This window comes from Mercenaria mercenaria, chromosome 2, assembly GCF_021730395.1.
Source record: "Mercenaria mercenaria strain notata chromosome 2, MADL_Memer_1, whole genome shotgun sequence".
Lineage (NCBI taxonomy): Eukaryota > Metazoa > Mollusca > Bivalvia > Venerida > Veneridae > Mercenaria > Mercenaria mercenaria.
Window position 1 is genome coordinate 50423161 of NC_069362.1, and position 15886 is coordinate 50439046.

At 36.2% G+C, this 15886-nt stretch overlaps 1 protein-coding gene across 1 annotated transcript in view; it reads left to right on the forward strand.

The window, feature by feature from the left end:
• Window positions 1–15886, forward strand: part of LOC128555113 (target of rapamycin complex subunit lst8-like) — a 494046-nt gene that overhangs the window by 440604 nt on the left and 37556 nt on the right. The window lies entirely within an intron of this gene.

Below are 15886 nucleotides of genomic sequence, written 5' to 3' on the forward strand. Positions count from 1 at the left end.
TCATCTAGTGGTCTTCAACTAAGATTGTTCAAATTATACCCCTAGGGTCAAATATGGCCCCGCCCTTGGGGTCTTATGTTTTACATCTGTACTTATACAGGAAAAACTTTGAAAATCTTCTTGTCCAAACCATAAAGCCTAAGGCTTTGATACTTGTAATGTAGCATCATCTAGTGGTTCTCTACCAACTTTGTTCAAATTATCCCCCTAGGGTCAAAAATGGCCCCGCCCCGGGGGTCACATGGTTCATATAGACTTATATAGGGAAAAGCTTTTAAAATGTTCTGTCAATTACTACAACATTCATATTTGGACCACATATATATTTTTGAGTGGCAAGATGAACCTTGACATGAGTTGACCTTGATTTTGACCTAGTGACCTACTTTCACATTTTTGTAGCTACAGCCTTCAAATTTGGACCACATGTATATTTTTGAGTGGCAAGATGAACCTTGACATGAGTTGACCTTGATTTTGACCTAGTGACCTACTTTCACATTTCTGTAGCTACAGCCTTCAAATTTGGACCACATGCATAGTTTTGTGCACTGGAAAAAACTTTGACCTTGATTTTGACCTAGTGGCCTACTTTCACATTTTTGAAGGTACAGGCATCAAATTTGGACCATATACATAGTTCTGTGTTTCAAAATGAAATTTGACATTGATTTTGACCTAGTGACCTACTTCCACATTTCTCAAGCTACATCCTTCAAATTTGGACCACATGCATAGTTTTGTGTACTGAAAAAAGAACTTTGACCTTCACATTGACCTAGTGACCTTCTTTCACATTTTTGAAGGTACATGCTTCAAATTTGGACCACATGCATAGTTTTGTATTCCGAAATAAAATTTGACCTTGATTTTGACCTAGTGACCTACTTTTACATTTCTCAAGCTACAGCCTTCAAATTTGGACCACTTGCATAGTTTTGTGTACCGAAATGAACTTTGACCTTTACATTGACCTAGTGACCTACTTTCACATTTTTAAGGTACTGGCTTCAAATTTGGACCACATGCATAATTTTGTATTCCGAAATAAAATTTGACCTTGATTTTGACCTAGTGACCTACTTTTACATTTCTTAAGCTATAGCCTTCAAATTTAGACCACATGCATAGTTTTGTGTACCGAAATGAACTTTGACCTTTACATTGACCTAGTGACCTACTTTCACATTTTTGAAGGTACAGGCTTCAAATTTGGACCACATGCATAGTTTTGTATTCCGAAATAGAATTTGACCTTGATTTTGACCTAGTGACCTACTTTTACATTTCTCAAGCTACAGCCTTCAAATTTGGACCACTGTACCGAAATGAAGTTTGACCTTAAGGAGGTAGGTTACCTTTATATTTGTATGTGCGCATGTCCAACCGGAAGCTAACGTGACGATTTACGACGACGTTTACGACAAACTAAATGTGTTTGTATATTCATTCTTCTGAAAATAAATCATAGACCTGTCTTCGATCTCACGCTTTATGGTTTAATAATGCAGAAATAATGAATAAATTGCCGCAGAAACGCTTCAAAACAATGTTGTCTTAAAATGACGTCATTGACGTCATGACGTTACGTGTCAGTTACCGCGCAAAATTAATAGCTTTTTTCTTGAAAGTACGTAATTCTGTGCATTTTCTTTATTCAAACTATTTTCAAATGACCATTATTTGCTGAAATATTTTTTATGAGTCCTTTGCTCTGAATAATAATCAATATTTTGCTTCTTTTATGTAGTTATATTGATATGTTATGCGGAATGTAAGAAAATGGATGATGGTAACCAATGTTATTTGGAATATAGTTTGGTGAGAGGTTACTTGTTGCGGCCATTTTCAAATAAAAGATCTAGCAGTTTGATTTGTAATACCTATTTTTCAGGTTCCGTTGATAATTTGTTACTTATATACTAAAACTAAGATCTAAAATTGTTCAAGTTTCAGTAGAAAATTCTGGTTTCTTGAATTGAATTGATGTTACCATGGAAACGAAGCCCGTGACCTATGTATCTAAATGTAAAATTCAAAAGCGTTGACACTAGTCTATTTAAGAAACACAGCTTCGGCTTTTTATTTTCATTTCAACAATATCCATGAGAATAATAGTAGCATGCTGAACGATTTTTCCATGAAAAATGCTAGACGAGGGGTACTGCTGTAAGTATTCTAAGCTTAGAAATTTGTTTAAATAAATGCAGATAACACGAAAATATAACTTACATTAGAAATAATATGTTTTAAAGCTACATCAACTAGAAAGATAATCTTATTCAATATTATTTTATAAGAAATTACGACAAAAAGCAAGATATAAGCCATTTAAACATCTCTGTTGCCATGGTTACTTTAAACTTTAAGAAAAATAGGGTACCATGTATAGTGCTTGGTATTTTGCTAATAATCTTACCCAAATATTCCATGTTGGTTATTAACAGAATGGCACTGAAGCCGTCGAAAGCTCCTATTTTTATACATAGTTGTTTAAAAATGAGAGAAAATGCGTTACCATGGAAACACGAGCCCCGCGACATATACATTTTAAGCTTATATTAGAAAGCTAACGTGCATACTAGTAAAATTATAGATTATGCTGACTTCTACGGATATCAATGAAACTAAAATACACTGAAAAGTGTTAAATATCCGTATTTTCCTTCTTCTTTCAATATGAAATACCTTTGGAGGGTCATGTTCTTCAAACCTGGATAAAAATTGAACTTGAAGGGACAGAGACAAACAAAACTGAGATTTTAGCAGTTAAAACTTCATATTACACGAAATACAAAAAGATGCTGCGGTTCAACTAATTTGAATTTACCCTTGTAACAAGGTAACCTACCTCCTTAAGGTTGACCTAGTGACCTACTTTCACATTTCTGTAGCTACAGGCTTCAAATTTAGACCACATGCATAGGATTGTGTACCGAAACAAACTTTGACCTTGACATTGACCTAGTGACCTACTTTCACATTTCTCAAGCTACAGCTTTCGAATTTGGACCACATGCACAGTGTTGTGTACGGAAATGAAATTTGACCTTGAGCTAGTCAGTAAGTCTTGAAATTTGGAACACTCAAAAATGGCACATTGGTGGGTGCCAAGATCACTCTGTGATCTCTTGTTAGATCACAGACTGGGATGACGAAAACAGATACGAGGCTCCGGTTGGGTTAAATCTCCCACACAATAAGTATGACGGTCAGGCACTATATGACATAGAATATTCTGCGGAAAGCAATGAATTCTTTATTAAAGTAAAAAGAAAAGATACCAACACTACAATGTAAGTGAACAGATTCTCTTTATGAAAGTATACATTATAGCTCGACTATTCAAAGAATAGGAAGAGCTATTGGGCTCGCCCATTCTGCGTTGTCTGTATCCACATCGGCATTCTGATTTGGTTAAGTTTTTGTATGTAAGCTGGTGTGTCAGTAACTGCTCATAGGAATGGATTTAAACTTCAAAGTTTTATTCACTGTGATAAACTGTCCTACACTGCATAAGCCCTTTAACTCTACTTTGCATTTTTAGCTCACCTGAACCAAAGGCTCATGGTGAGCTTTTGTAACCGCTCAATGTCCGGCGTGCATCGTCTGTCGTCCTTCCGTCAACATTTCCTAAATAAATCTTCTTCTTGAAAACCACTTGGCAGAATTACACCAAACTTCACAGGAATGATCCTTGGGTGGCCCCCTTTCAAAATTGTTAAAGAATTGAATTCCATGCAGAACTCTACTTTAAAAATCTTCTTGTCCAAAACCACAGGGCCTAGGCTTTGATATCTGGTGTGTAGCATCATGTAGTGGTCTTCTACCAGAATTGTTCAAATTATCCCCCTAGGGTCAAGTATGGCCCTGGCCCGGGGGTCACATTGTTTACATAGACTTATATAGGGAAAACTTTGAAAATCTTCTTGTACAAAACCACACGGCCTAGGGCTTTGATATTTGGTATGTAGCATCATCTAGTGGTCCTCTACCGAGATTGTTCAAATTATCCTCCTAGGGTGAAATATGGCCCCGCCCCGGGGGTCACATGGTTTATATAAACTTATATAGGGAAAACTTTTAAAATCTTCTTGTACAAAACCACATGGCCTAGGGCTTTGATATTTGGTTTGTAGCATTATCTAGTGGTCCTCTACCAAGATTATTCAAATTATCCCCCTAGGGTGAAATATGGCCCCGCCCCAGGGGTCCCAAGTTTTACATAGATTTATATAGGAAAAAAAGTTTAAAAATCTTCTTTTCTGAAACCACAACACTTAGGTCTTTGATATTTGGGTTGTAGCATTGTCTTTTGGTCCTCAACCAAAATTGTTCAAATTATACCCCTGGGGTGAAAAGAGGCCCTGCCATGGGGGTCCAAAGTCTTATATAGACTTATATAGGAAAAAGCTTTAAAAAATTTCTTGTCTGAAACCATACGACCTAGGCTTTTGATATTTGGTATGATGAATTGTCTAGTAGTCCTCTACCAAAAATGTTCAAATTATGCCCCTGGGGTTAAAAGAGGCCCCGCCTTGGGGTCACTTAGTTATTATGTGAGTTATATAAGAAAAAATACTTAAAAATCATCTGATCCTATTTCCAAGACTGTTTAATCATAATTACCTGATGACCCCAAGTAATATGATGTCACTTGACTGTGACCTTGACCTACTGACCTACTTTCTTGTTTTCTAAGATACAGCCTTGAAATTTTGATGACATTCACAGTTTTGCACACAAATCGTAAAACTGAATTTCATTGACCATGAATTTGACCTGCTGACTTTCTTAATATTTTATCATCAGTTTGACATTTGAAACATGTAACTCAATATTATTCAGATGAGCGATCCAGGGTCATCATGACCCTCTTTGTTACAAAATTATGTCCCTCTTTCAACTTGGCAAATTTTGGCTAAGTTTTTATATGTAAGCTGGTATCTCTGTACCAACTGCTGAAAATGGATTGAAACTTCACACACTTGTTCACTGTGACGAGATGACATGCAGTACAAAAGGTTTCATAACTCTAATTTGCATTTTGACAAAATTATGCCCCTTTTTCGACTTGGCAATATTTAATTAAGATTTGTATGCAAACTGGTATCTCAGTACCAACAAATGGGAATGGATTGAAACTTTAAACACTTTTCTACTGTGATGAGCTGACATGCATTGTACAGGTTACATAACTCTGTTTTGCATTATACAAAATTATGCTCTTTTTTGACTGATATTCATTCATTTACAAGGCTGTTGAAAAGTTTGGATAATTTACGTCATATTCTCAGTACTTTTTACGTAAGTGCCCATACCTGCTATTAATTAGCTAGATATATATAAGGATAACTACAAAAGTAATCTTGGTATTTCAACCTTCCTCTGAAAAGTTTATTTCAATAGCTTTTAGATTCCTGGAAATGAAAAGCATATCTAGGAATTATGATTTATTACAATAATGTTTTCAGAAAAATGCACAACTTTAGTGGAAAGTTTAGAATACTATTCTGATAGCTATCTCTCTGTCCTGTCCTGTCGCAGTTTCAAGTATTAATTCAAAATTTTTTAGCTAAAACATTTTCAGGAAATTAAAGAAAACTATATAGAAAATATTATTTATTGTTGTAATATTTTCAGAAAATTACCCTTGCACCAATATACCACCATAGGACTATGAGTTTCTGTTATGTACAATCTGTATCTGTGAAGATTTTTATATAGGCTATTGTTTCTAATGAATTACCTGACCGTTATATAATCAGCCAGTGAAACCTACTATTTTACTGTTTAACTGTATGGAATCAAATTAATGGTATACATGTAAATACATGTTTTTTTTATGATTGTGAAATATGTTCATATAATTTTCATTTCAGTTGGGACACGTCAGTTGGACCTATTATATTTTCTGAACAGTACCTGCAGATTTCCACCAAAGTTCCCTCAAAGAATTTCTATGGTCTTGGAGAACACAGACATTTCCACTTAAAACATGATATGGAATATAGAACTTGGCCAATCTTTACCAGGGATGCTGCTGTTAACTCCCCTGTAAGCCTATAAACTTGTACTTTTTAGGAATCAAAGTCCAGTTTTGTAGTTTTCATCTGGTACTTATGGAAATTAAGTAAAAGTCGACATTAAATTTTCCCATTTACCTTGTTTACTGGAGTTTTGTATTTCTGTGGCTTTCGTTTTGAGATTTAGTAGAACACAGGAAAAATTAAAATCTCAAATACTAAATGGATTTAATTATATTGCAACATGTATTAACAGTTGAAAATGGTGATATGATTACCTGGTTTTATTTCAGGATTATACAAACCTGTATGGTGCTCATCCATTTTATATGAATCTAGATGATAAAGGCAATGCTTCATGCTGTCCTCTTCCTTAATACTAATGCTATGGGTAAGATAATACAACTTCTCCACTTAAGATAATACAAATTTGCCGCTGAAATGGGTAAAATAGTACAATTTCTCCACTTGAATTGCTAAGATAGTAATACTTCTTCACTTAATGGGTAAGATAATACAACTCCACTTAAATGGGTAGATAGTACAACTTTTCCACTTAAATGGGTAAGCTAATACAATTCTGCTTATTAAATGGGTTAGATAGTACAATTTCTCCACTGAAATTGGTAGATAGTACAACTTCTCCACTTAAATGGGTTAGATAGTACTACTTCTCCACTTAAGTGGGTAAGATAATACAACTCGACTTAAATGGGTAGATAGCGCAGCTTTTCCACTTAAATGGGTAAGATAATACAACTCCACTTAAATGGGTAGATAGTACAATTTTTCCACTTAAATGGGTAAGATGGTACAACTCCACTTAAATGGGTAGATATTGCAGCTTTTCCACTTAAATGGGTAAGATAATACAACTCCACTTAAATGGGTAGATAGTACAAATTTTCCACTTAAATGGGTAAGATGGTACGACTACACTTAAATGGGTAGATAGTGCAGCTTTTCCACTAAAATGGGTAAGATGGTAGACCTTCTCCACTTAAATGGGTAAGATAATACAACCACTTAAATGGGTAGATAGTACAACTTTTCCACTTAAATGGGTAAGATGGTACAACTTCTCCACTTAAATGGGTACAGCAATATAACTTCACTAAATTTGTTTTAAAGCCCTTAACGTGAAAAAAAACATTACACTGAACGAGACAATAAATTAATAATTATTTTTATACGCTGGAAGGGACGTATTATGTTATGGTCCCGGTGTCTGTCTGCCCATCCGTCCGTCAGTCCATTAACAATTTCGTGTCCGCTCTGTAACTCTTGAACCCCTTCAAGGATTTCAAAGAAACTTGGCACAAATGTTCACCACACTGAGACGACGTGCAGAGCGTTCGTTTCAGATGACTAACTTGAAGGTCAAGGTCACACTTAGGAGTTTAAGGTCATATATGACTTTGCTGTGTCCGCTCTGTAACTCTTTTAACTGCTTGAAGGATTTCAAAGAAACTTGGCACAAATGTTCACCACACTGAGGCGACGTGCAGAGCGCAAGTTTTGGATGACTGGCTTCAAGGTCAAGGTCACACTTAGAGGTCAAAGGTTGTCCGTCCGTCCGTTAGCAATTTCGTGTCCGCTCTGTAACTCTTGAACCCCTTGAAGGATTTCAAAGAAACTTGACACAAATGTTCACCACACCGAGATGACGTGCAGAGTGCATGTTTTGGATGTCTCATTTCAAGGTCAAGGTCATACTTAGGGGTCAGAGGTCATATGAGTGTGTTTCGTATCTGCTCTGTAACTCTTGAACTGCTTGAAGGATTTCAAAGAAACTTGGCACAAATGTTCACCACACTGAGGCGACGTGCAGAGCGCAAGTTTTGGATGACTTGCATCAAGGTCAAGGTCACACTTATAGGTCAAATGTCATATATGACTTTGCTTTGTATATATTGCTATGCATTACAGTGCTCTTGTTAGCTCACCTGTCACAAAGTGACAAGGTGAGCTTTTGTGATCGCGCGGTGTCCGTCGTCCGTTCGTGCGTCCGTCCGTAAACTTTTGCTTGTGACCACTCTAGAGGTCACATTTTTCATGGGATCTTTATGAAAGTTGGTCAGAATGTTCATCTTGATGATATCTAGGTCAAGTTCGAAACTGGGTCACGTGCGGTCAAAAACTAGGTCAGTAGGTCTAAAAATAGAAAAACCTTGTGACCTCTCTAGAGGCCATATATTTCACAAGATCTTCATGAAAATTGGTCAGAATGTTCACCTTGATGATATCTAGGTCAAGTTCGAAACTGGGTCATGTGCCATCAAAAACTAGGTCAGTAGGTCTAAAAATAGAAAAACCTTGTGACCTCTCTAGAGGCCATATATTTCGCAAGATCTTCATGAAAATTGGTCAGAACGTTCACCTTGATGATATCTAGGTCAAGTTCGAAACTCGGTCACGTGCCCTCTAAAACTAGGTCAGTAGGTCAAATAATAGAAAAACCTTGTGACCTCTCTAAAGGCCATATTTTTCATGGGATCTGTATGAAAGTTGGTCTGAATGTTCATCTTGATGATATCTAGGTCAAGTTCGAAACTGGGTCACGTGCGGTCAAAAACTAGGTCAGTAGGTCTAAAAATAGAAAAACCTTGTGACCTCTCTAAAGGCCATATATTTCATGACATCTTCATGAAAATTGGTCAGAACGTTCACCTTGATGATATCTAGGTCAGTTTCGAAAGTGGGTTACGTGCCATCAAAAACTAGGTCAGTAGGTCAAATAATAGAAAAAGCTTGTGACCTCTCTAGAGGCCATATTTTTCATGGATCTGTATGAAAGTTAATGTGAATGTTCACCTTGATGATATCTAGGCAAGTTCTAAAGTGGGTCACGTGCCATCAAAAACTAGGTCAGTAGGTCAAATAATAGAAAAACCTTGTGACCTCTCTAAAGGCCATATTTTTCAATGGATCTGTATGAAAATTGGTCTGAATGTTCATCTTGATGATATCTAGGTCAAGTTCGAAACAGGGTCATGTGCCGTCAAAAACTAGGTCAGTAGGTCTAAAAATAGAAAAACCTTGTGACCTCTCTAGAGGCCATACTTATGAATGGATCTCCATAAAAATTGGTCAGAATGTTCACCTTGATGATATCTAGGTCAAGTTTGAAACTGGGTCACGTGCCTTAAAAAACTAGGTCAGAAGGTCAAATAATAAAAAAACCTTGTGACTTCTCTAGAGGCCATATTTTTCATGGGATCTGTATGAAAGTTGGTCTGAATGTTCATCTTGATGTTATCTAGGTCATGTTTGAAACTGGGTCAACTGCGGTCAAAAACTAGGTCAGTAGGTCTAAAATTATTTAAATCTTTTGACCTCTCTAGAGGCCATATTTTTCAATGGATCTTCATGAAAATTGATCTGAATGTTCACCTTGATGATATCTAGATCATTTTCGAAACTGGGTCACGTGCGGTCAAAAACTAGGTCAGTAGGTATAAAAATAGAAAAACCTTGTGACCTCTCTAGAGGCCATATTTTTCATGAGATCTTCATGAAAATTAGTGAGAATGTTCACCTTGATGATATCTAGGTAAAGTTCAAAACAGGGTCACGTACCTTCGAAAACTAGGTCCATTGGTCAAATAATAGAAAAACCTTGTGACCTCTCTAGAGACCATATTTTTCAATGGATCTTCATGAAAATTGGTCAGAATTTTTATCTTGATAATATCTAGGTCAAGTTCAAAACTGGGTCACATGAGCTCAAAAACTAGGTCACTATGTCAAATAATAGAAAAAACGGCATCATACTCAAAACTGGGTCATGTGGGAAGAGGTGAGCAATTCAGGACCATCATGGTCCTCTTGTTTTTATTTGGCAGATCCCTTTTTGTTCTCTTACAATAATTTTTTTTTTAATTACTTCCCTTTTTTGTTACTATATATAGCTTATTTTGAAACTTTTTTGTTATTGGCTGTAGGGAAAAACCAAGACCACTTTTCTGTGGTACAACATGGATGGTACATCCAATTTTTAGATGTATTTTGACACAACTTTACCTGGTAAGAATTTTTTTGTGGACTTAGAAATATTTTTTTTGGGGAATTTCTTCTTTTTGTTGTTCCTGTCAACAGTCATGTTCTTCAAATTTTGCTTCCATCTTGTGATGTAACCCTTTGGGCGTATATTGCCACACTTGGCGGCGCTCTTGTCTTCATGTAAGCATAGATGGCATACAGAAAGTATCTTTACTATTAGAAAGACTTTCATGCTTAAGAAGACAAAATGTTCACATAGTATTGCACAACTTCTTCGCTATGGAAAATTGGATAATTATGTCTCTCACATATAGTGTTGGAGATATATTGATTTAGTGTTGTTTGTCTGTCAGTCTGTCCAGCCGTCTGTCAAAAAGTTTGTGGAGCAAAGTTGTGCATATTATTGTCATGTTCTGATAAAATTATTTTCAGCGGAACCATGGCCATTGATTTGTCAAATCCCTTATTCTCTTTTACCACTAGTTTGAATTTCAAAGTCACCCCGTCAAGCCTAGTTGTGTATATTATTTAAATACTATGGTTCAATAATTTTTCCCTGCAGCTATGGCTCTTAATTTGTGGCATTGTACAATTTTTGCATGGTAAGTGGTGGGAGACATGTTTTTCATGAAAAACAACATCTAGTTCAACTGTTGTTAAGTTAGTAACTGTTTGTGGAGGACACCAAAACCAGATTTTATTGTGTTTTTTTTGTAAATATAAAAAATAAAGACTTTGTTATTTTTCTATTGCTAGAGGTGTTGTTAGAATCTTTACCTAGGGTTACTTACAGAACTATTGGAGGCATCCTAGATTTCTACATCTTCCTTGGAAAGAGTCCAGAGAATGTCATACAACAGTACACATCGGTAACAATATAGTTTTTAGCTTGACTATTTGAAGAATAGGGGAGCTATCCTACTTGCCCCGGCGTTGGCGTGAGCGTTAGTGTGAGCGTCACACAAATGTTAAAGTTTGCATACCACCCCAAATATTTTCAAAGTCCATTGAGATATTGCTTTCATATTTTGCATACTTGTTTACCATCATGACCCCAGTCTGTAAAAAGGAGGAGGCAACTCTATCAAGCATTTTGACTGAATTATGGCCCCTTTTCGACTTAGAATAATGTTAAAGTTTGCATACCACCCCAAATATTTTCAAAGTCCATTGAGATATTGCTTTCATATTTTGCATACTTGTTTACCGCCATGACCCAAGTCTGTATAAAAGAGGAGGCAACTCTATCAAGCATTTTAACTGAATTATGGCCCCTTTTCAACTTAGAATATGCTTATTGTAATGTTAAAGTTTTGCCCATAGCTTATATCATACTATCAAGCACTGAGAATAGTCGAGCGCACTGTCCACTGACAGCTCTTGTTATTGCTTACATTTTCTACCAAGTTTCCTGTCTGAAATAGTTTATGGGGGATCACCTTTTGTATATTCCTTGACCCTTACAGCTTAAAAGTCAACATATGAGCTAAATTGTGTCTTTGATACTCGGAATGCAGCAGAATCAAAACAAATCCTTAGACAGCATATATCAGCTTTCATTGTGTAAAGGGGGCATAATTTAGATGTAATTTAGTTCATACTGATATATTTTAACTCTATTGTGATGAAAGCTTCAAGCTTATTTGAACCACTCTGTGTCCTGGAAAAACTATTACTGGTGTCATATGAGAAGATGTGGTCATGACCCCTGTGTGGCTAGAACCAGCATCCCTCCTGGTTGAGCGGCTAACACCTTAACCACTAGACCAGTGCTCTGTTAGATGTAATTAAGTAAAACTGAAAGTCTTTGGAACACATTTATTTGTTAAAGCAGAAACTGTTGAATAAGTAGATGTAATCACAGGTGTTTGAAGCTCTATCAAAAAAATATATGTGCAGGTTAGATCTCTTGAAGAGATCATAGATCTCTACTATTTCATAGTATATTAGGTGGGTGGGATATGGTAATGCATATATTTACTGATAGAGCTTCAAGCACCTGTGATGTAATGAATAGCATGTCACAGTTCAGCCTAATTTTGTTGTTTCAGGTGATCGGCCATCCTGTTTTGATACCCTATTGGTCCCTGGGATTCCAGTTGTGTAAATGGGGCTATGACAGTATAGAAAACATGAAAGCTGCAGTGGACAGAACTAGAGCTGCTGGAATACCTCATGTAAGTTGCTAACCAAATACAGACTGATTATCCAAACATCTGTATGATACCCCCACATACAAAGTAAATAACAGCTGAATTGGATTTACCAATGGCCAACTGATCTGTCTGACATGTTAGCTCCATATTTTCTTAACCGTAGGGAATATTTTCATAAATTTTTCATCAGTTTTAAACCTTTTCAAGAGGACATGCACAGCATGCAACCCAGGTCACTAGGTCTAAGGTCAAGGTCACACTGAGGTCAAATGTGTCAGACAGCTTAACTTCATATCTGCTCCATCTCTAAATCCAAATCCTCTTAACCCCTGGGACAATTTTCATCAAATTACCTTCACTTGTTAATCGCATCAAGACAACATGCACAGTGCACAACCCAGGTCAAAGTCAAACTTGGACATCAAATATCATGTTGCTCAATTTTTTGTTTGCTCTACATGTATATCTTATAAACCACTGAAAAAAAAAACAACATAAAATGAGCATCAGTTGTTGACCTCACTGAGATGTGCAGAGTGCATAGCTCAGGTCATTAGGTAGAAGGTCAAGGTTAAACTTAGATGTTAAAACTCAAATGTGTGTCTGCTGCATATATCTAAACCAGTGAACACGGGTACTAAACAGTGCCTGCGGCACCTCCTGTACCCGTGGTGAAAGGAATTTCTTAATTCTAGCATCAATTGTTCACCTTATCAAGATGATATGCAGAGTGTACAACCCAGGTCTATAGACTCAAGATCAGTGTCATACTTAAAGGTCAATAACCACATAGCTCAAATCTGTGTCTATTGCCATATCTTCCTGACCACTGAAGGATTTCCATAGAAATAGCATCAATTGATAACCTTATCAAGACAACATGCAGAGTCCATAGCCCAGGCCATTAAGTTCAAGGTCAAGGCCACACTTGAAGATCAGAGGTCATGGTCACATCATTTTACCAAGATGCTCTAATAGGGATTGAATACATGTTTTTATGAAGTTGAGGCTGCATCCAATCAGAGTTTCAATCTTTTCACATGGGGAGTGATATCACTGTCTGCTTTCATGTCAAGCATGAGTGCTTCACATTTTCATTTTCTAAATACAATGCTGTCATATGTTTGTTTGCAGGATATACAATATGCAGATATAGACCACATGGATGAAAGGAAGGACTTCACATAAAATTATGATAAAATGACTTTTGCTGGTCTACCAGAATATATTAAAGAACTCCGGGATGGTGGGATGCATTTTATAATCATTTTGGTATGTTGAACACACAGCCAATGAATATATATATATAATTTTATAAAATATTCTGTATATTTGACACTACTGTTTGTTTGTTTGTTTGCAGGATATACAATATGCAGAGCCCGCCCGCTTAGCTCAGTAGGTAAGAGCGTTGGTCTACGGATCGCGTGGTCGCGAGTTCGATCCTCGGGCAGGGCGTATGTTCTCCGTGACTATTTGATAAACGACATTGTGTCTGAAATCATTAGTCCTCCACCTCTGATAATTCATGTGGGGAAGTTGGCAGTTACTTGCGGAGAACAGGTTTGTACTGGTACAGAACCCAGGAACACTGGTTAGGTTAACTGCCCGCCGTTACATGACTGAAAAACGGCGTTAAACCCAAAACAAACAAAAAACAATATGCAGATATAGACCACATGGATGAAAGGAAGGACTTCACATAAAATTATGATAAAATGACTTTTGCTGGTCTACCAGAATATATTAAAGAACTACGGGATGGTGGGATGCATTTTATAATCATTTTGGTATGTTGAACACACAGCCAATGAATATATATATAATTTTATAAAATATTCTGTATATTTGACACTACTGAAGCAAAAATAGATATTGTATTGCTAATATAAGACTGTATTTGTTACTTAGGACCCAGTTTTGGTTAGTTTGAGAAATATCTACAGAAGAAAAGGTCTTATCTGCAGCTTACAACTTTATAAGATTACATATTATATACTATTGGATACAAAAAAATTATTGTAAATTTATAAATGGGTTTTTATGTCTCTGAAAGTGTTTATATTGTTTTTAGGATCCTGCCCTGATACCAAATGAGACGGAATATTGGCCATATGACACTGGTGTAACAGAGGATGTGTTTATCAAGTGGCCCAACAATACAGGACCATTAGACTCTAGACCTGAACCAGACTCTGATATCATGCTAGGATATGTGAGTGCATTTTAACTTTTGAGTTTATAAAAATATTTTTCAGCTTGTGATGAAAGATTAAAGCTTATTTGAGTTTGCTTCCTGAGAAAAACATTACTGGTGTTGTATGAGGAGATGTGGTTGTGAGCCCAGTGAAGCTTAAATCTGTGAACTCCAGATGGAACAGCTGACACCCAGACGGATAAACTACCTCTCCCAGTTAAATTTGTAATTAATTTAATAAAATTCTATTGTTGTATTATATGTTCTGAATATGTTTATCACAGGTGTGGCCTAAAGGTAAAGTTGCCTTCCCAGATTTTCTGAACAACAGGACCCATGACTGGTGGAGTAAAACAATTACCAAGTTCCATGATACCTTTGCATTTGATGGTCTCTGGATTGTAAGTTAATTTTCATGTAAATAACTGGTATGCCTTTTGTCCTTTATAACTGAGTAAAGGCATGTGAATTATAAATGTATGCAGTTGCTTCTTAATTTTAGTTCATTCTGCTTCCAGACAATGCAAGAATATAGTAAGCTTAACTAAAAATTGATCCAGTTAACCTTTAACCTGTTAAATTTGTGAAATAGACTAATCCATCATTCAGTTTGGGCAGTACCATTTATGATTTATTATTCTAAGGGATGTTCACTAAAAATTTACTTACTGAATAGCAAACATCTGTGCAGGCTGATCTTGGGTCTGCACCATACATGTGATAAGTTCAGAATCCCAAAACTGGAGGTTTGCCATTTTTCAGCTGGAGTTTGGGTCTCAAAACTGGAGGTTTTTTATAGACATAAATAAGCGCGCGGACACATAACTTAGAGGCAAAATCAAACATTTTTGGCCACACAATAATGTATATAAGTCTACACCAGAAGAAACAATCCTCATAACTCTTGATTTGAATTTTGACAGAGTTATGCCACTTTTAACTCATTTTTTTTTTTATAAAGTTTCATATGATGTCTTATATCTCTGTTACATTCAAAGCTATTGACTATATTATGCCCCTTTTACTGGCAAAGCTTTAATTGCCCCTTTTACCGGTAAAGCTTTAATTGCCCTTTTTACCGGTAAAGCTTTAATTCAGAGTCAATCACTGAGAAAAGTCGAGCATGCTATCTTACAGAAGCTCCCTCTTGTTCTAGTCCAAATAATTTGACGTCAAAAGTGATTCTGAGATATTTTCGTGATACGCCATAATCCCTCTCGTTGGGGAAAGATATTGACTTATGCAAAAATTATCACAGTATCGTGACTCACGTACAATTAGTTGGACTACCTCTTGTTCTAACTTTAAACTTTCTTAACAGATTAAATTTGGAGAAACGCTGTCTCAGTTTAGGTCTGAAATGAAGGTGAACATGCATTAACATTATTCTACTCGAGGACTTAAAAAAACAAAAACGAAGCTCTAAATTGGTCTGAACACAAATCATAAATTATGTAAATTCCTTACCCCACCCACTTTCGTATAAAAATACAGAATGATGATTT